Source organism: Gopherus flavomarginatus, chromosome 4 (assembly GCF_025201925.1).
Source record: "Gopherus flavomarginatus isolate rGopFla2 chromosome 4, rGopFla2.mat.asm, whole genome shotgun sequence".
NCBI classification, from domain to species: Eukaryota; Metazoa; Chordata; order Testudines; family Testudinidae; genus Gopherus; species Gopherus flavomarginatus.
This window is the reverse complement of record NC_066620.1, coordinates 124,328,154-124,349,191: the sequence shown is the minus strand read 5'-3', so window position 1 is coordinate 124,349,191 and position 21,038 is coordinate 124,328,154. Positions and strand designations below refer to the sequence as shown.

The following is a 21,038-nucleotide window of genomic DNA, read 5'->3' as shown; positions in this document are numbered from 1 at the left end:
AGGCTTGGCGTGGGGGTTCTGTGCAGAGGGGGACCAGATGGGGGTTGGGCAGTCAGTGGGAGCTGCTCCTCATATAGTGACCCCTCCCCTCGTGGCTGAGGAGTGATGAGGTCAGGAAAAAGGGGAAAGTATCCCTGTATGGGGGGCTTCTCACCTTGTCTTCCCAACCCCCTGCATCTGGATGCCCCCTGCACTCAACCTTACCTGGAACTCCTTCACCAAGGACCCCCCCGCACAGTGCAGATCATCCTGAAGCCAGGGGAGGTTTCTGGGGGTTGACCTGACCCAACCCCTGCTACTCCATGCTGGGGAGGGGGAACTCTGTCTCCATTGTCCTCCTCCCCCAGCCATGATTACCATCCCTGGGTGGCTGGGGCATCCCTAGACCCGCTCCCACCACCACCAAGCAGTGACTTACTTCTCCCCCTGGCTGCTCCAGGTGCCCAAACAGATGCACCACAGATGCACCCGTGCTTCCGGGGAGGAGGGGGTGAGTGAGCACTGGTGCAGCTTCTCTTTGCTTCCCCACAGAAACCATTTTTCCATGGGAAATAAAGAAAATCTGTAGGAGACATGTTTCTGCACGTATGCAGTGGCCCAGAATTCCCCCAGGAGTAATATGGATCCTGTTTTATACCCTTAATGATTTTTGTTGCCCTTCTCTGTATCTTTCCCAGGTCTAATATACATATTGATACAGAAAAAAATGAGATAATATTCAGCATAATTTTCAGCTCCTAGGCTTGACCAAACTATATTTTGTGATATTTTGCTACAGATTACTACTTAAGAGCATGAAAGGGACCCCCTTGTTTCCTTGGACTGTCTACCTATATTGGAGGAAGCTGTGTGGGGAAGGGTAAAGCAGCATCTGCAGGGGAAACTATTCTTCTTTCTGTAAAGGTGTATGGGGAGTGGTGAAGCATATTTTGATTGCTACAGTTTGGGGGTGCAAAGTGCATTCCCACATGCATGCACACACACACGCATGGTGAAGCCAGTTACCTTGGCTCACTGGTTCTCTCCCCCACCTGGAGTGGTACCTGGGATGCCTGTGCTGGGGGGGAGAGGCTAACTTATTAAGGGAGCCCCAGCTGCTGCTGGTGGCCACTCTGGCCCTGGCTACTGCAGGGATGTCAGTGCTCTGGTGCTGCTGAAGCCGTCTCCCTGATGGGGTTGCTGTTGCTGCTGTCAGAGGATGCCTCATAGAATCATAGAATATTAGGGTTGGACCTCAGGAGGTCATCTAGTCCAACCCCCTGCTCAAAGCAGGACCAATCCCCAACTAAATCATCCCAGCCAGGGCTTTGTCAAGCCTGACCTTAGAAACCTCTAAGGAAGGACATTCCACCACCTCTCTAGGTAACCCATTCCAGTGCTTCATCACCCTCCTAGTGAAAAAGTTTTTCCTAATATCCAACCTAAATCTCCCCCACTGCAACTTGAGACCATTACTCCTTGTTTTGTCATCGGGTACCACTGAGAACAGTCTAGATCCATCCTCTTTGGAACCTCCTTTCAGGTAGTTGAAAGCAGTTATCAAATCCTCCCTCGTTCTTCTCTTCTGCAAACTAAATAATCCCAGTTCCTTCAGCCTCTCCTCATAAATCATGTGCTCCATCCCCCTAATCATTTTTGTTGCCCTCTGCTGGACTCTTTCCAATTTTTCCATATCTTCCTTGTAGTGTGGGACCCAAAACTGGACACAGTACTCCAGATGAGGCCTCACCAATGCTGAATAGAGGGGAATCATCACATTCCTCGATCTGCTGGCAATGCCCCTACTTATACAGCCCAAAATGCTGTTAGCCTTCTTGGCAGCAAGGGCACACTGTTGACTCATATCCAGCTTCTTGTCCACTGTAACCCCTAGATCCTGTTATGCAGAACGGCTGCCTAGCCACTCGGTCCCTAGTCTATAGCAGAACATAAGATTCTTTCATCCTAATTGCAGGACTCTGCACTTGTCCTTTTTTAACCTCATCAGATTTCTTTTGGCCCAATCCTCTAATTTGTCTAGGTCCCTCTGTATCCTATCCTGACCCTCCAGCGTATCTACCACTCCTGCCAGTTGAGTGTCATCTGAAAACTTGCTGAGGGTGCAGTCCACACCATCCTCAAGATCATTAATGAAGATATTGAACAAAACCAGCCACAGGACCAATCCTTGGGGCACTCTGCTTGATACCAGCTACCAATTAGAAAGGGAGCCATTGATCACTAAAAGGGAGGGAGTGGAAACAGCAGTACAAAAAGGAAAGTGACATGGGCAAGATCACACAATAGTTCAGCGGCAGGGCTAGAACCCAGGTTTTCTTGAGTCATAGGCTAGCACCCTCTTTTTAGGCCACCCTGCCTTACAAAGTGGCCAGAGGGGGAAGTATCAGCATTCACATGCCGGGCTCCTGCTTCCCCCTGCCCAGTTCCATATCCTCTTCCCCATCCCCATCACCTTCCTCTTCCCACTGTTCCATTCCCCATCCCATCCCACCCCCATCCCCTTCTCTTCTCCCTGCCCTATCCCACTGCCTCTTCCCCCTACTCCCTTCCACCAGCTTGCCTGCCCTGCCCCGACCCCACACAGGCACTCATCATTTTATAGGAACCAGTTGGGCACTAGGACCCAGGAGGCGGTGTCCAACTGCAGAGGCAGTGGCCCAGAGCACAGGTGGAAAGCTGCTCCATCCCACCTCCTCTGCTCCCCTGGAGCTGAAGTGTGCCATGAGTTGTGGAGAGGCACATTGTGGGAAGAACAGAGGCCCCGCTCCTGGGCAGGCCAAGTGGAGCAAGTCCTGCAGAAATGGGAGGGAAGTGGTACATGACCCCACGTGACACCCCCTTGACTCCTGCCTCCTATTTTGGGAAGCAATGTCCCTCTACCTCCCCCACCCCACTACACCCAGGTGCTCCAGCCCACAATGTGCCAGCCAATACAGCTGAGTCAGTGTGTAGGGGGAAGGAATTTGTGGCAGGTATAGGGCTGGCACAAATTATTTCTGGCTTCTGTCCCTGAGCGAAGTAGGTAACAGGGTCAGAGTGTGACTCTTACAATATATCTGCTTATGTCTCCAGTCGAGCTCCCACAGAAGATTGCAGGACTTAGATCAGACTGGAAGTATAGATTTGGGTGCCAACTTTAGGCACTCGAGTTTGAGAAAAAAAAAAAGCCAATATGTAACACAAAGGCTACAACTGAGTATAGTTGAAGGTGCAATGCTGTAATATAGTGTACATGCTGAATGAATTGGAACGTGTGTTTGATGTGGCATCTGAGATCTCCAGGCGCAGCACATGACTGAAATAAAAATTTGCTAAGTTGACATGTTCCAAAATCAAATATCACTATGTTACAACTTCACTCTAGCCTGAGAGAAGTTTCAGTAGCAGAATAGCATTGGTAGCATTCTATGCAAGTGAACATGACTGGATTTCATACTTTTTGTGAGGTCAATGTGCAGATTCTCAGAATTTTGGCATGATTGGTGTCTGGAAAATGAACTTCAATTATAAGTGAATCTTGTAAATAAGAAGGATTGGGGCACTATAATTCAACTACAATTTAAGAAGTTTCATATCTTTTTGCAATAACTATGTCAGTGGAGGGAAATGATTTGTGTTACAGGTCTGTAACAATGGCACTAAATATTTTGAGAGCGCTCTTTACAGGTGGGAAGGTGTAAAGTATGCAAGGTACAGTATTATTAGCATTCTGCCTAAGAAAGGAAGGATTAGCTTATAGCAAGTGAGACTTTGCTGTTATTTTGAATTAAGATGTTCACAGTTCATTGCCTGGTTGCGATTATCCATACTGGTTTAAGGAGCCACATGGGGCCTGATCCTGCAAGGCGATGATTATCCTCAAGTCTGTTTGATTTCGCTGTCAACTGAGGGAACTTTACAGGATCAGGCACCACATGAAGGAAACAAATGTTATTTTTAGGACAGAAGCTGTTAGTGAATCCATTCTTCTCTTCCTTTGTGAGCTTAATACATTTGAGGATCACTGTGCTAGGTCCTACAGGCTGTTGTTTCTGGTATTATACAGAACACATTTCACTGTGTATCATGACTCATATGTTTGTTATATAAACATAATTGTTTTAAAGATAAATTTGTACAATAACGTTTGGAGAAGCAATGTAGTAAAGAAACTAGAAAGCCTCCCAAAACGCTTTGTATTTTAGTCACTAATAAAAATACATTTTGTAATGAGACTGGATAATCCTGGGAGCATTCAAATGTGAGTCTTCTCATTAAGAAGGGTAGGCAGGTGTATCTAGCAACAGTGCCTGTTCTGCTTCCTGATACTGTTTGGGCAGGGGGGAGGAGAGAATGCGTATGCGTAGGGGTATCAGGTACACTTGCTTGGGGCAGCTGTCAATGCTGCCAAGGTTGCAGAATGATTCATGTAAAGAGCAAGCACATTAAAGCATGAGTGCCTCCTTTCCCTAAACAGAATGCGAGTCTTTGATGAAATCCGCAGTAGTGCTTACAGTGAATGAGCTTTATGTGCAGCGCTGAGGAGATGACCAGGGTTAGCTGGGACTAAGGTAGGAATCTTAATCACATAATGACTTTCCTTTGTTGCGCGTGACAAACAGGCAACTTTTCCATATTCAGAAAATTGCAGACTTGATGTTGTGATATTAAAACATGCAAATAGTCACTTTTAATTGATACAATGCATTGACAGTATAGTTATAGAAAAATCTATGATTAGGTTACAGCTGTCTTGACTCAAGCAAATATTCCATAGCACAAACTGAAACTGCTTTTGGTACACAAGTAATTCCACCTCCATATCTCTCTTTTTTTTTCTTTTTTTTCCTTCAATATTTTATTGATGTTCGAAAACATTAACACAGTATGCAAATACTAGAAATATTAGATCAAAGCCCTAATAAGGCCAAAAGATTTACTTTATATCGAAAAGAAGCTTTGGTACAAATATATCAAGAGACCAAGAAAACTTTCTGAAGTGAAGTGACAGAATCATTCTTGCAAATAGCAAAGGAATTGGGGATAAGAGACAAAGTCACTAAAGCAATTCAGCAGCAAAAGGAAAATGGTCATATGTTTCTTTGATACATAAGACAAGAGAGTCAATGCCTAAGTATGTTAGTACAAGACTAATTCCATATGTACAAAGTACACCTTACTGCCACACATGTTCTCCTCCAGTTCTGTCTTGTAGAATATTCTCTCTCCTCCAGTAAGTAGCATTTCTTTAAGCTGTTCACCAAGGGATGGTGGTTTATTATTCCTTCTGTGACTTTTGTTTCCTAGAACAAGATAGCACAATATGAATAAGACTGAACTGATTTTTCAAGGCAACCATTTAGTGTTGTGCATGGGATATTGTATCTAGATTGATCATGGGTCCTGTTTTCAGGGCATATTCAAATTTAGAGTTTCCAGTGTTTTCAAATAAACAATCTGCACAATGGCATGGGTCATTCTCTCTGTCATCCCCATGAGTCAGTGATTCTCAACCAAGGGTATGTGAACCTTTGGGCGTACGCAGAGGTCTTCTGAGGTTACATCAACTCATCTAGATATTTGCCTAGTTTTATAACAGGTGGCATAAAAAGCTCTAGAGAAGTCAATACAAACTAAAATTTCATACAACAATACTGCTCAATACTGAAATGTTAGTGCAATATTTATATTACAATTGATTTATTTCATAATTGTATAGTAAAAATGAGACAGTAAGCATTTTTTCAGTTAGTGTGCTGTGACATCTTTTGTATTTTCATGTCTGATTTTGTAAGCATATAGTTTTAAAGCAAGAAAAAACTTGGGGTATGCAAGACAAATCAGACTCCTGAAAGGGGTACAGTAGTCTGGAAAGGTTGAGTGTTTAGGGAGATAGCTCTTAGGTCTATGCTTACAGTAAATTCTTATCTGGTTCTTTTCTTCTCTCTAGGCTTCGGGGATGTAAGTGCCAGCAGACAGTTCTTCCTGTGGAAAATTCAGAGGTGAGCTTCTCCTCATGCCTAGAGGCATAGTGATGGGGAAGGGACAAGGAGGGTGAAAACAATAACCCTGCAGCCCTGCAAAGGTGAACCAAGAAAGGCTTTCTCCTCTTACCCTATCTCCTAATGGGAAGTGTTTGTGAGGGGGATGACTTCCCAACCAGAAAGGAGAAGAGAAACTGACAGGAGAGCATGTGGAAACAGAGGATGGGAGATGGAATGTAGTAGCATTTAAAACATCATCAGGTCTTGGGTGGGGATATAGGGAAGTCTAGCGGCTGAGCTAATCAGTGCTTGAGAGTATCAATGGAGACCCCACTTTGAATCTCTTTTTCTACACACAGATTCGTAATATACTGATAGTGGAGCCTATGTTATTTAATTGAGATGTGCCTAATTCAAAGTTCCCCGTAACTGAGGCACTCCAAAGGAAATCTGTTTTTAAGCTCAATAAAACCAAATGGCAATGGCTGTTCCTTCAAGTGGGATGATATGTCCACTTCACTGGAATTCACTTTTGGTGATTTAGTGTTTTTTTGTGTACTGTGCCTATTTCAGTCTGATTCTGCTGGTGCAGTCTGATCTTTGAGCAGCTTTCAGTCCCTCATTGTCTCTTAGCATATGCTGGCAGTGTAAGAACTTTGGGCTAAATTTTCAGTACTGATTTCTACTTTTGGATTCCTCATCTTTACAAGTCCAAGGCCTGGTTTTCTGAAGCTGTAACCATTTATACACGATTGGTTTCCACTGGAGCTGTGGTGCTCAGAACCTCTGAAACTTAGACCCTAGATATCTAAAACTGATCATCCAAAATTAGAGGCCACTTTGGCAAATTCGGTCAATGCATGTTATTTAAAAACCCTTTTAGCTCTGCTGTCTAGTAGGTGGCATTTGTCTTGTACATATAGGGCCTGCATCCTTCAATCTGGATGATCAGACCCTGTTTGTAGCAGTGTATGTTCATTAGTAACAGCATCAGAGGTCTTCAATTACTAGTATTCTGTAGTGTGGGATTTCCAGATCTCATGCAGTATGGCTTATATTATGTTCCATGAGGTCAGAGAACAAGTCAGAGAACATGAACTGTAAGAAATATCCTAATGCCAAGCACTGAAGGATGATGTTTATTTGAATAAGCAAATAAAAGATCAGTTAGATCAAGCAACGGTAATATGACAGTTTCCTATACAGTAACTCCTCACTTAAAGTCGTCCTGGTTAACGTTGTTTCATTGTTATGTTGCTGATCAGTTAGGGAACATGCTTGTTTAAAGTTGTGCAATGCTTCCATCTGACATTGTTTGGCAGCTGCCTGCTTTGTCCACTGCTTGCAATAAGAGTAGCCCATTGCAGCTAGCTGGTGGGGGCTTGGAACTAGCGTGGACCAGCAGCCCCCTATCAGCTCCTCATATCAGCTCCCTGCTCCCCTAAGTTCCCTGTGCAGCAGCTGCCTGCAGTTCAACTGTGTCCCTCCCCCCACTGCCATGTGCTGCTCCTGCCCTCTGCCTTGGAGCTGCTCCCCGAGACTCCTGCTTGCTGTGCTGGGGTGGGGGGAGGGAAAGAAAAGGAGGGCTAATATCAAGGTAACCCCCTCCCCTCTGCTCCTGCACCCTACTTACCTCATCTTCCATAGAGCAGGATGGAGGGAGCTTGCAGCAGCTGCGGTCTCAGCAAGCTTATCTAATTAACAAGGCAATGTACTTAACGGAAATGCGCATATCTCCCTCCACTCCTGCAGCCTTGCAGAGTGAGAGAGTTAACCCTTGAGGGCTCAGCCAATTGCTAGTTCATCATTTAGCAGTAAGGAAATATCCCACCCTCTGATTCCTCCACCTCAACCAAGCTTCACAATCATCATCACTGTGTACCAGTATTAAATTTTGTTTAAAACTTATACTGTGTGTGTATATATGTATATAATATATAGTCGTTTGGTGAAAAAAATTTCCCTGGAACCTAACCCGCTCATTTATATTAATTTTTATGGGGAAATTGGATTTGCATAACATCATTTTGCTTAAAGTCATATTTTTCAGGAACTACAGTGTTAAGTGAGGAGTTACTGTACCCTCCTCACCTCAACCAACCTTTGTAATCCCTACATTCCCAATGACTAAGAATGCATCATTAGTGGCAGGAGCAGGCACGGGTCTCCACTTTCTTTCATGACTGATGCTGACAGACGGGGGTAGCTGATGCTCAGTTAATGTGATGGTAAGAGTGTTCAACAATAGTTTTAAAATGGCAGTAGCAAGAGAAGAGCTTATTAAAATAACCAGTTCTCTCGAGAAGCCTGTGTGTTTACTTGGATCTATTCAAGCAAAGTCCCAATCTGAGGTTTTTTCTTTGAATCTAACTAAATGTAAATATGGTTTCAGGGTACTCATAAACAGCTCAGCTGGGTGTCTTTTGCTTTTTCGCTTGTTGAGGTGGGGTTTCTGTGGCTCTTAACACTGGATTAGCTTACTAACGTAGTAGGACAGCTTGTGCTGGGCCAGAACTATGAAGTGCTCTCTCTCTTTCTCTTTTCTGTTCTCCCTGGGTAGAGAGAGCATGCTGGCTAGAGTAGCAGCATGATGTGTCTAAGTGCTCCCTAGCTGAGCCCAAATGAAGCTCGTTCTCTCCTGGTCTGGTCTTTTTCTGTTAACTTATTTTTTCATCTCCTGAGTCAGTTGTGGGGAAAACTGTCAAACTGTTGTTTGGTTGTGGAGTTTTCTTCCCCCCTACTTCCAGCTCAAATTTATTAAGCCCCTATGAAGGAAGAAGATATTTTATTCTCAGATCTGCTGTGCTCTGAGATAAATTGCAGTTTTGGTTTGTCATTGCATATTTACACTTTCCCCACTCAGTACCTAGATATCCCAAAAATTGCCGCACTTCCTTCAACAGGATTGGTTCCTGTCTGTGCAGCTTACTGTTTCATGCCAGCAACACATGCTGGTCTGTGGCTTCCATGCCAAGTGTCTTGTAGCTGCCCTTGCTGCCAGCACTGGGCAAGCAGCATCCCATGCTTTGGTTCCTGTTATAATGTACTTGGCTGTGAAACTCTGGATTATGAATGAGAAGGTTACAATTCACATGGACTGAAAAATAAAATGTTTGCATAAAGCTCTGCAAAATCTAATTGTTTCTTTTGCAAAGGTTTGTCCCAGATGTGGTCTGTTTTTTTAAGTCCATGCAGATTTTCAGCCGCCTCTGCCTCCCCTTGCCTGAAAGTTGCAAGATCAAGCTAGCAATGTTTTCCAGAATGGAAACAGACAGCTCTCAATAACTTTCAATGATATACTTATGGAGCAGCAAACCATTGAGGGAACAGATTGCTTAACCTGTGGCTAGATTGATAGAGAGGCAATCTGGATGAGATTTCTCCTAAGGTTGACGTCTGCGAAATTTTGATTCAGAACTGCTGCTGCTGCCATTCCTGGTAAATGTGGTCTTGGAGTGGGAGGACTTGGAGGTTGTTGATGCAGCTGCTGCCTGTGCTCTGCCTAAATATTATTGTATACAAATTGCTCTCCTGCCTTGTGCCAGTGCCCCACATTTCCTAGAAGTTATGTTGTGGTGGTGGTGGTGTTTTATTTTCTCTCAAATAATGCAGAAGGTATGTGAGTCTTTGAACCAAGGCTCCATTATGGTAAGCATTTAAATGTGTAGATTTGATCATCTTTTTTTTTTCAATTTGGCATGACTCTGCATCTGATCAACCATTTCCTGAAGAAGAGTGCTATATGTCTGTGTTACATATACACCTGACCTGACAAAGGTGAATTGTTTTGGAAGGGCCAGAAGTTTTACACTCAGGAGACATACTCTTTGTGGCTCATATAGGAAATGGATCCAGGATAACTATATTTTCAGTTCTGCTAGTGAAAGGAATAGTTTTCTATGCAGTTTGTGTGCATGGCGTGTTTCTGTGCAGTAAGGTGCCATCCTATATTCTAGGTAGAATTCCATCATATAGTCATGACCTAAATCAGCTTTACAAGGGGCAGTTGGGTTTTTTGAGGGGTTTTGTTTTTGTTTTCCTTCTGTAAGGCAAACAGAATATTCATGTTCTTGAGCAGAGTTGGAGCTTTGAAAGAGGCAAAGGCATCAACAGCAACCACCATTGGCCTTGTCTTCCTGAAGCCAGAATCACTTTCCTTCCTCTTCCATGAGCCCTCTTACATATATAATAGGGTTCCAGAGGCAGCCAGTATGATCAGCAGTTAGTAGGAAGCCTCACAACCTCTCCAGTCAGTGCATTCTCTATAATCATCATTTAAACCAGAAGCTTCTCTGCCCCTAAATGTGACCCAGCCAACCAGAGTTTTGCCTTCATTTACTTGTTCAGTGACATCTCACCATAGAGTTCTATTAGAACCCCATGCACTACTTCCTTTTTGTCATGAAAATTGCTCAGCCGTGTCATGAGCCCTTGACTGCCAATAGGGAGACTGTTGTTTGACTTGTAGGATCCTACCTACTAGTTTTGTAGCAGGTTGGAAGGAATGCTATCCATACTGTCATCATACTGGGCAGCATAGTGATAATGATGTGGTCCTAGATGGGTGGCCATGGATTTGTTACATTATTATATTGCGCATAGCTTTAAAAAGTTTCCCCATCACTCTCTTGAAACTTAACATCATATTTGACAACTTCTTTCTGGACTCTGGCCATCTCTCCTCCTACTCTCTCCCATTCCTTAATACTATATCTTTGGTTCTACTTCAGCCATGCCTATTCCAGCCCATGCAGTCCTCTTTCATATGCTTTGAGACCCAGTGAAATATGGTCCTGTCCTGAGACTCAGGAGAAAAGAGTTCTATTTCTGGCTCTGCTGCTGGCTTGCTGGATAACTTTGGGCATGTTGCTTCATCTCTCTGTGCCAGGATTCTCACACCTGTAAAATGGGGATAATAGTACTTACCTCCTTTGTAAAGTGCTTTGAGATCTATGGATAAAAATGTTACATAAGAGCTATTCTTATTTATGCCCTCCTTTCTCCAGCTGCCTCTGGACATCTTGCTGTATCTCCAGCAGGCTCATCTCAGTCTATAGCTTCATGGGTTGTAGCTATACCCAGAGTATAGGATGGGTGCACTTAAGAACTGAAGATAAACGTTGCTACCTCCAGCCTGATCTTGTCCTGCTTGAATGTCTTTGATGATTTTTTTTCTTTTCCAGATACTCAAACTACAAAGTAGAAGAGTGAGACAGTATGAAACAAGCTGTGGTCTTCAAGTGCTTTAATTACCTTTGTGCCACAGTCAGTGACCACACTCTCTGTTCATTTCTATGAAAAAGAGCCGTTCTTGTAATTTCAGTTATTTTTGCAGATGGTAGGTCTCATGAGCCTTTCCAAGTCCTCCTAGACACAATTTCAGTGGGGCCTTGCAAGTGGTTACAGTGAATGAAGAAAAGGAGGCGATGAGCACTGACAGTTATATAATCTAGTATCTGATGGTCTGTCCACATATGTGCCATCAAATGCACAACTCTCCTCTCAGCATCCAGGTTCTTGCATCAGTGAAACTGGTAAGGCTCAATACAGTTTTGATTTTCAACATAGAAATTGAAGTCTCACTGGAATACTGTTCTATGCACTGTGTCCTGGATCTCACTGCTTACATAACTGAAAATGGATTAGTGTCTATGGATACCCTATCCACGTTTTTTGAATGAGAATATCTCAAGAGTTCTGAGGAAGTATATTTTTGTCTCAAATGTTAAGGTTTTAATTGTTTGCCACAGCTGCCTAAACACCATCTAAAATGAAGCCAAGTGGATCTGTTATATCACAGCAGACACATTAGTAGGTTAAGGTGTTGTAGTGCTAACAACAAAGAGGTTGCGTTCTGAAGTGTCATCATCCATTTCATCACTGTTTGCTATGTCACTAATACTTTTCTCACTATGAGTAATCGTTGCTGGATGATTGATTTTTAAATAATATTGAGACAGTTTTCCTGGACGTTATATAGCTCTTTACCTCTATGTGTGCTCTCATGACATATTGCAGATGGTACTGTACATAAAGGGTCAAGTTAATTGGCTGAAAAAAACACAAAGCACAGAAAACATGTTTTTCCTTTTGATTTGGATTCTCTACTACCATGAGAGTATCAGGAACTAGTGGAGCTGGCTGGGAAATTAAAAAAAAAAAAATTTGTGTTAAACTTGAAAGTTGTTTCCGTGTTGCAGGATTTGAATCACAACAGTTTTTTTTCAAAAATGTTAATCATTTATTTAACATGAATTTTTTATACAATTTTTGCTTACTGAGAAATGGGCTTTTGGTAAATAAGAAAAATCAGTCACTGTTTTGGTAACATTGTCAATTAAAAACATCAGTTAAAAAATCTTGTAACATTTTTTGAACAGATCAACATCTTTTATGAAAAAGTTACTTTTTGGGGGGAAGAAAAGCTATTTTCTGTCAACAAAATGACAAAAAACCTTTACTACCTTTAGAACTAAGCAATGTCATTGGTATAGCACTTGATGTAATACTACGTTAACCATTAGAATATGACCTTGCAAAGGGTCAGGATTTTAAAGCTAATTAGAAACCTAAGTGCCTCCCAGCTTAACTCCCCTTCATTTCATTGTAAATTTGATGCCTAGGTGCTTTTGAAAATCCCACTAGGTGTCTAACTACATTTAAACATCTATCCTGAAATTATTAGTAGATGATCTAGTAACAGTATTGCACGAGGTGGTCCAGTACAGAGCAAGAACTTGTCAAATGCAGGACTACAAGTCTGTCTATAATAGAAGCAGCAGAAGATACTTTTTTTTTCCTATTTAGCTTTTTCTATGGTGATACTGATTTTTCAGATTCTGAAATCAAATTCAGTTTCATTGTTGCTCAACTCCTCCAGAAGAATCATAAACAGCAAAAGCACTACATTATCAGATTTCTAATTGCCACATGCAGCAACTTCATATTCCTTTAACAGCACAAACTGAATATCTTTACAATCCCACAGGGAGCACTGCCAGCTGGTGTTTGGGTTTTCTTAGCCACTACATCACTTCTTTCTTTCTTTGTTGGCCAGACCACTGAATTTATTTTTCCAGTGAAGTAATGGGATTTGTTTTGATGTTGTTGGCTGTCGAGTTACCTTTGCTAACTGAACTGTTAGCTCTGGCACAATCATCAGCCATTTTAATTAGTTAAATCCCAATTTTGAGATCCGTAAGAGGAGTTGTTGAATTATCATTACCATAGAGCTGGGCAAATGTGACTCTACAAAAAATAAAATCCATAAGTAGTTGTTTAAGTGGGAAAAAAAACTTGCTTTGGCTCTTCTCAGTGTTCTTTTGTCTTTGCTTTCTTCAAATGTTTATGTGATTGAGTTCTAGTCACATCAATGCTTGAGTCTTTCCACTGGATGTGATGTATTCTGTAGGAGCGAGAGGAAAACAACACTGCAGAGAGATAATCTCCACAGCGCGCTATTGACCCCTCACCCAGAGGCAAAGAAATGACCAAAAGAAAGATCTGCCTTCATCCTTTACAGCTAGGAACACCAATGCACATGGAATTTGTGTGAAAAGAACAAATGAAAAATAAACGTTAACTCTTCATCCAGCCAAGCAATCTTTAATAGTATAATATTTGAAAGAACATTACCGTGTCCAAGGCCTGCATGTTTCAGAAAGGAGAAGACTTACAGTTTTTTCTAAAATGTCTTCTTTCTGTTCTTCTGCCATCTGCACTCAAGAGATGCAAAGCTTAGCAGTGTCTTCATACCCTCTTCCATAACTTCTGAGCCTTAACTAGTTGTGTCTACATTTGAGTGGTGAACTGTTGATTATATATTAATGGAGTTCTGGGTGAATTGTCGGTTGGTTAAGAATAAGCAAGTGTCCTATCTGAGAAATGTTGTTCAGGTTAAAAGCTGACCTGAAAAGAACCCAGCATTAAACTAGTAAGGTAATTCTCCCTGAACTCAGTACAAAGGGGTTATCCTATTGAATTCCATTATGTGTTGGCTAATCTAGTTTATTAGATTTCAGCTTTGAAATCTAACTGACACTCTGACAAATTCATAAATTGCCACTCTTTCAGGCTTACATCAATCATGTCTATAACATAATAGTAGCTGAGTGATGCAGCAGGACAGAAGAGATATTCCTACATGTATGTGATCATAATAAGGCTTTCAGACCCTAGTCTTTCTGCTCAAGGGGAAGAAAGAAAAAACCCCATAAAGAAATCATGGGAACATTTACTGTTCACTTGTTTTTGTTATATTCTATCCACCTTTCTTTGTCTTTGTCATTCATTTAGGCAGGGATTTTCAATGGACACTGAGTTAGGTGACCAGTGCCCATTGAATTCAGTGGGAGTTGGTCCACAGAGGCCTGGTCTACACTACGCGTTTAAACCGATTTTAGCAGCGTTAAACCGATTTAACGCTGCACCCGTCCACACAACGAGGCCCTTTATATCGATATAAAGGGCTCTTTAAACCAGTTTCTGTACTCCTCCCCAACAAGAGGAGTAGCGCTGAAATTGGTATTACCATATCGGATTAGGGTTAGTGTGGCCGCAAATCAACGGTATTGGCCTCCGAGCGGTATTCCACAGTGCACCATTGTGACCACTCTGGACAGCAATCTGAACTTGGATGCAGTGGCCAGGTATACAGGAAAAGCCACACGAACTTTTGATTTTCATTTCCTGTTTGCCCAGTGTGGAGCTCTGATCAGCATGGGTGGCGATGCAGTCCCAAATCCAAAAACAGCTCCAGCATGGACCGTGCAGGAGATACTGGATCTGAGCGCTGTATGGGGAGACAAATCTGTTCTATCAGAGCTCCGTTACAGAAGACGAAATGCCAAAGCATTTGAAAAAAATCTCCAGGCTATGATACAGACTCCACAGCACAGTGCTGCTTGACAAGCGTAACAGAAAGCCAAAGAATCAAATGAACGCTCATGGAGGGAGGGAGGGAGGGGGTGGTGAGGACTCCAGCTATCCCACAGTCCCCAGCAGTCTCCAAAAAGTATTTGCATTGTTGGCTGAGCTCCCAATGCCTGTAGGCTCAAACACATTGTCCGGGGTGGTTCAGGGTATAGCTCGTTAATTTACCCCTCTCCCCCCCCTCCGTGAGAGAAAAGGGAAAAAAATCATTTCTTGACTTTTTTCAATGTCACCCTATATCTACTGCATGCTGCTGGTAGACGCGATGCTGCAGCAGTGAACAGCAATATCCTCTCCCCTCCCCTCCCCAGTGGCAGACGGTACAATATGACTGCTATCCTTAGTCATAATCAGCCCGTGAGTGCTCCTGGCTGGCCTCAGGTAAGGTCGGCCGGGGGCACCTGGGTAAAAATAGGTATGACTCCCGGTCATTCCCAGTAGATGGTACAGAGCGCCTGGTAACCATCTTCATCATAGCAACTTCAGCATAGTAAAGAAAAGATTCTGTACTGCCTGGACTATCATATCAGCGGGATGCTGGGCTCCTCTCCCTCCCACCATTTAATGTCCTGCCTGGACTATCATAGCAGCGGGAGGCTGCCTCCCCCTCATTTTATCTCACTAACAAGTCAGTGTTTCTTATTCCTGCATTCTTTATTACTTCATCACACAAATGGGGGGGACACTGCAACGGTAGCCCAGGAGGGTTGGGGGAGCGGGGCACCCTCTAGAATGGCATGTAGCTCATCATTTCTGTGGGGTCTGACATGGAGCGGCTGTGCTGTCTGGTTCTCTGGTACACTGGTTCTCTAATACATTTGCCCCATATTCTAGGTAGGACTGACTCTATTTTTAGATACCATAAAGGAGGGATTGACTCAGGGAGTCATTCTCATTTTTGTCTTTGCGCCCCCGGCCGACCTCAGCCAGGGGCACCCATGACAGCAGCAGATGGTACAGAACGACTGATAACTGTCATCTCATTGCCAATTTACAATGGCATGGCAGGTGGTACAGAACAACTGATAACCGTCTCTGCTATCTTGCAAAGGCAAATGAATGCTGCTGTGTAGCGCTGCAGTACCGTGTCTGTTAGCAACATCCAGTAGACATACGGTAACAGTAAAAAAAAAAAACTGAATGGGCTCCATGGTTGCCGTGCTATGGCGTCTGCCAGGGCAATCCAGGGAAAAAGAGTGCGAAATGATTGTCTGCCATTGCTTTCACAGAGGAAGGAATGAGTGACGACATTTACCCAGAATCACCCGCGACAATGATTTTGCACCATCATGCATTGGGGTCTCAACTCAGAATTCCAATGGGTGCGGGAGACTGTGGGAACTATGGGATAGCTACGGGATAGCTACTCACAGTGCAACGCTCCAGAAAGCGACACTAGCCTTGGACCATGGACGCACACCACCGAATTAATGTGCTTAGTGTGGCCGCGTGCACTCGCCTTTATACAATCTGTTTTACAAAACTGGTTTATGTAAAATCAGAATAATCCCATAGTGTAGACATACTGTTATGTCCCTTGGAAGACCCCAGGCTCTCTGGGCAGTGACCTTGTCTCCCTGTTCATCTCTAAAGCACACAGAACACATTTCACCCCACATAAATAATAATAGGGCTAATGAAACAAATTACTTTTTTTATCACTTGAAGAAATAGTGGTAGCCCGACTCGGCAAATGTCACTTGCAAATGTCAGTAGCAATTAGGGCTGTCAAACTATTAAAAAATAATCATGATTAATCTAAAGATTAAGAAAATTCTGATTAATTACAGTTTTAATTGCACTGTTAAACAATAATAGAGTACCATTTATTTAAATATTTTTAGATGTTTTCTATATTTTCAAATATATTCATTTCAGTTACAACACAGAATATGAAGTGTATGATAATCACTTTATATTATTATTTTTTATTACAAATATTTGCACTGAAACAAAGATAAACAAAAGAAATCGTATTTGCCTCATACAAGTACTGTGGTGCAATCTCTTTATCATGAAAGTGCAGGTTACAAATATAAATTTTGTGTTTTACATAACTGCATTCAAAAATAAAACAATGTAAAATGTTAGCGCTTACAAGTCCACTCATTTCTACTTCTTGTTCAGCCAATCACTACAACAAACAAGTTTATTTACATTTATATTTGATTACATTTGTAATAAAAAATAATAATGTAAACTGAGCTGTAAACTATATACTTACATGTAATATGTAAACTATGTATTTTGATTGTGTTGTAATTAAAATCAGTACATTTGAAAATATAGAAAAACATTCAAAAATATTTATAGTAATTTTAAATTGATATTTTTTTTTAACACTGCAATTAAAATTGAGATTAATCACAGTTAATTTGTTTTGAGTGAATTTTTTGAGTTAACTGTGATTAATTGACAGCCCTAGTAGCAATGTAACATAACAGAGGAGCAACTGGCAGGAAATGTACAATTTTGTGGCCCAACCATGTGTCTAGCGTAACTTTGGGGAGGCTGAGCAGAGGAGCTATTGGTAGACAGAACAACAGGAGGCACAGCAGGAACAGGAACAGTCACAAAACGCCACCTTCGTTTCTTCCCCCTCCACAAATGTCACATTCTATGATGTCACAATTCCAGCAATCTTTAGGTATTTTTGCAATTAAATAATTTGAGAGAAGCAGCTGAAAGGGGAACAGAAATGTTATTTTGTCTTGTGATTTCAATTTAAAAACCAATGTTCCTCCCTGCCCCTCTTTACAGAATCCTTGTATTTTTCAAAAGCTATCTGCCACCTCTCCTTTCAGGCCCCTCTCAGCTACTTAGCAACCAGTTTGTATGCACTAGGAAACTCCTGTGACAGCAGTTCCCAGGTCATTTCAACCCATGAAGTGGGACTTGTCCTCTTGACCTGAGGAAATAACTTGTGTTTTTTGTGTGTGTTTTCTCAAGCCTAAAAAGTATATGACCCTTTTAAAAAAAAAACAGAAACAAGTCATAACCCACCTTAAAGCCCATAAGGCAATGATTTCCCAGTTAGGTAAAACACACTTGTCCATTACTTCATTTAATTAGTATTTTCCTGTGTGTATATAGATATTTATTTTACATACTTTAAAATCTTCTAACACATACATTTAATGAAATTTCTCTAATCACTAAAAAATCTTGGAGATATATTTATCCCTGGCTTTACATTAGTGATGGGATTGATTCATCATACGCAGGGCATTCTGCTAGAGATGAGCACTGCTTTGTCATGTTGAAAGCACAAGGGTTTTGTTGTGTTCTTCAAAAGATGCCCAGTTAGCTACTACCCAGTCCAATACACCGCCTGTCATACCACACTGCTTAATTTTAAGGGCCATTGATTTTGACAGGATGTCTTTTAAGCAGAAGCCACCAAAGTGGGCACTAGTGTGCTGTTTTTCAGCAAAAGAGGGTTTAACTATAGTGTTACAATTAGTATTCAAGTCCCAAGGTGAAAATTGCAATTGTTAAGAGTTTGTACACAGGGTAATTCAGAATAAATTTCCAGATGTTGTGAACTATGAAATTCTTTTTGCAACTAGATGTTCATGTGGTAAAAGTGCTTGTTTTCCATTTACAGTTAAGGTAGAAAACATGGAATGGCCATTTAGTCAGCCTCCAAGACAGAAAATGGATGTAACTGGAGAGGACCTTGATCTCTTGAGAAACATTTAGATCAAGAAAGAACCTGTCAAGCTATTGGGAGATGAGGCGCGGGGGGTCTACAAACCTGGAGTTCACAGACTTCATGCCCAAGGGAATATTCAGGCACACACACACACACACACACACAAATATACTGTAACTAATCCCATTCCAGGATGTCGCTGAGTGCTGTGGTACATCAGTCACCTCTAGTAGCATGCTCCATACCACAAACTCAGAGCCAAGCACTGTAGGCACGCCAAGGACTGTGTTCTTCAGGCTCTGAATAACATAAACACTCATATGCTTAAAGTAACAGAGAGTTCCTTTACTCACATTTATGGAAGCAAAAGTTGCAAATACCTGAGGCATGATTAGTTTAATGGTTTCCACCAACAATTATACAGTTGGCCCTGATTCAGCCCCTAGCAGTCCAGATATGAGTCATAACACAAGAGCAATGTTGGGCCCGTTAGCCATCCTTCTGCTTTGCAATTCATTGTCCTGTATTCCCCAGCTTTCAACATGACAAAGCAGTGCTCATCTCTAGCAGAATGCCCTGCGTATGATGAATCAATCCCATCACTAATGTAAAGCCAGGGATAAATATGTCTCCAAGATTTTTTAGTGATTAGAGAAATTTCATTAAGTGTATGTGTTAGAAGATTTTAAAGTATGTAAAATAAATATCTATATGCACACAGGAAAATACTAATTAAATGAAGTAATGGACAAGTGTGTTTTACCTAACTGGGAAATCATTGCCTTATGGGCTTTAAGGTGGGCTGTGACTTGTTTCTGTTTTTTTTTTAAAAGGGTCATATACTTTTTAGGCTTGAGAAAACACACACAAAAAAACACAAGTTATTTCCTCAGGTCAAGAGGACAAGTCCCACTTCATGGGTTGAAATGACCTGGGAACTGCTGTCACAGGAGTTTCCTAGTGCTGGTTGCTAAGTAGCTGAGCGGGGCCTGAAAGGAGAGGTGGCAGATAGCTTTTGAAAAATACAAGGATTCTGTAAAAAGTTGATGATGTCATATCTCAGCTGCAAGGTGATTGGTTGAATTACAAGAATAAATTATGTAATGAGCTGCAGAATCATATATAAAGGCAGCAGCTGACAAGCTAAAACCTTGTAATGGATAGGGACCAGCAAGAGAACAGAATGCTGCAAGACATTTGGAAGAAAGGAGGCACTTGTGGAACAGCATCATCATCAAAAGGAACGCAGCAAATGAGAGGTTGCCCAGAAGATAGCTGTTATAGCAGCGACAGCCCACCCAGGGTCCCTTGGCAACAGCCGTTTCTGGCACCTGGCCAGCAGGAGGCATACGCCACAGCCCAGTACCAGCAACCAATGAGTGTCCATATCCGCCACCTGAGGAGGGCAACATTCAGCAGCTTTTACCTCAGAAGCCAGCAATCATCACCACTTTCAAACCCATGCTCCCTAAGTGCCACACCTGAGCTTCTGACAGACCAGAAGGACCAGTTTAGACGATTCAGAGGGATTACTAAGGCCTTGGCTACACTTGCAAGTTATAGTGCAATAAGGAGCCCCTGGCGCCCTAGCTCACTCTCCATCCACACTGGCAAGGCACGTAGAGCGCTCTGACTCCACAGCTACAGCGCTGCTGGTACTCTACTTTGGCAAGTCGAATGACGTTTGCTGCGCCCCTGCTGGAGCGCCGCAGCACCAGCGTGAATGAGGTATCGCATTACTGTGCTGGGATCAGCCTCTGGAAATGTCCCATAATCCCCTTAAGTCAAGTGGCCACTCTTGTCATTGTTGTGAAATCAGCTGCAGGAATGCAGAAATGCCCTTTCAAAGCTCTGTTTCAGAGAAGCGGGCTGCTTATCAGCTCCAAGAAAAGCAAACATATACAGTTTGCTTTGAGTGAGTGAGAGAGAGGCGGGGGGAAGAAGAGGGGATCTGAACTTACAAGACAGCATGCTGACACACTCTCAGAACCCCAAAACCCACTATCTCTCCCCCCACATACACACAACACACTCCCTGTCACACTCTACCTCACCCCACCAAATATGAAAAGCATGTTGCAGTCACTTGCATGCTGGGATAGTTGCCCATAATGCACTGCTCTCAATGCCGCTGCAAATGCTGCAAATGTGGCCCCGCCAGTGCGCTTGAAGCTGTCAGTGTGGACAGACTGCAGCTCTTTCCCTACTGCGCTGTACGAAGGTGGGTTTAACTCACAGTGCTCTACATCTGCAAGTGTAGCCATGCCCTAAGAAGCCTCTGTAAGTCAAAATATTTTTCTATTTAACTTCCTAGAGTGTTTGGGTTTGAAGTGTAAATAAAGCTGGATGCCTGAGTTCAATGTGAAATCCTCCCCTACTCATCTGATAATTGCCTGATCATCTCTTGTTAGATGCTTAGTGTTAAATAGTAAGTATTAAATGTTAATTGATATACTGTTATATGTATGTAATTGATACATTCTTATAAA

The 21,038-nt window shown here is 42.3% G+C and overlaps 1 protein-coding gene across 2 annotated transcripts in view; it reads right to left on the bottom strand.

Annotated features, from left to right (window-relative positions):
• LOC127049196 (uncharacterized) overlaps positions 1-21,038 on the bottom strand; it is a 372,635-nt gene that overhangs the window by 169,944 nt on the left and 181,653 nt on the right. The gene's annotated exons all lie outside the window — the stretch shown is intronic.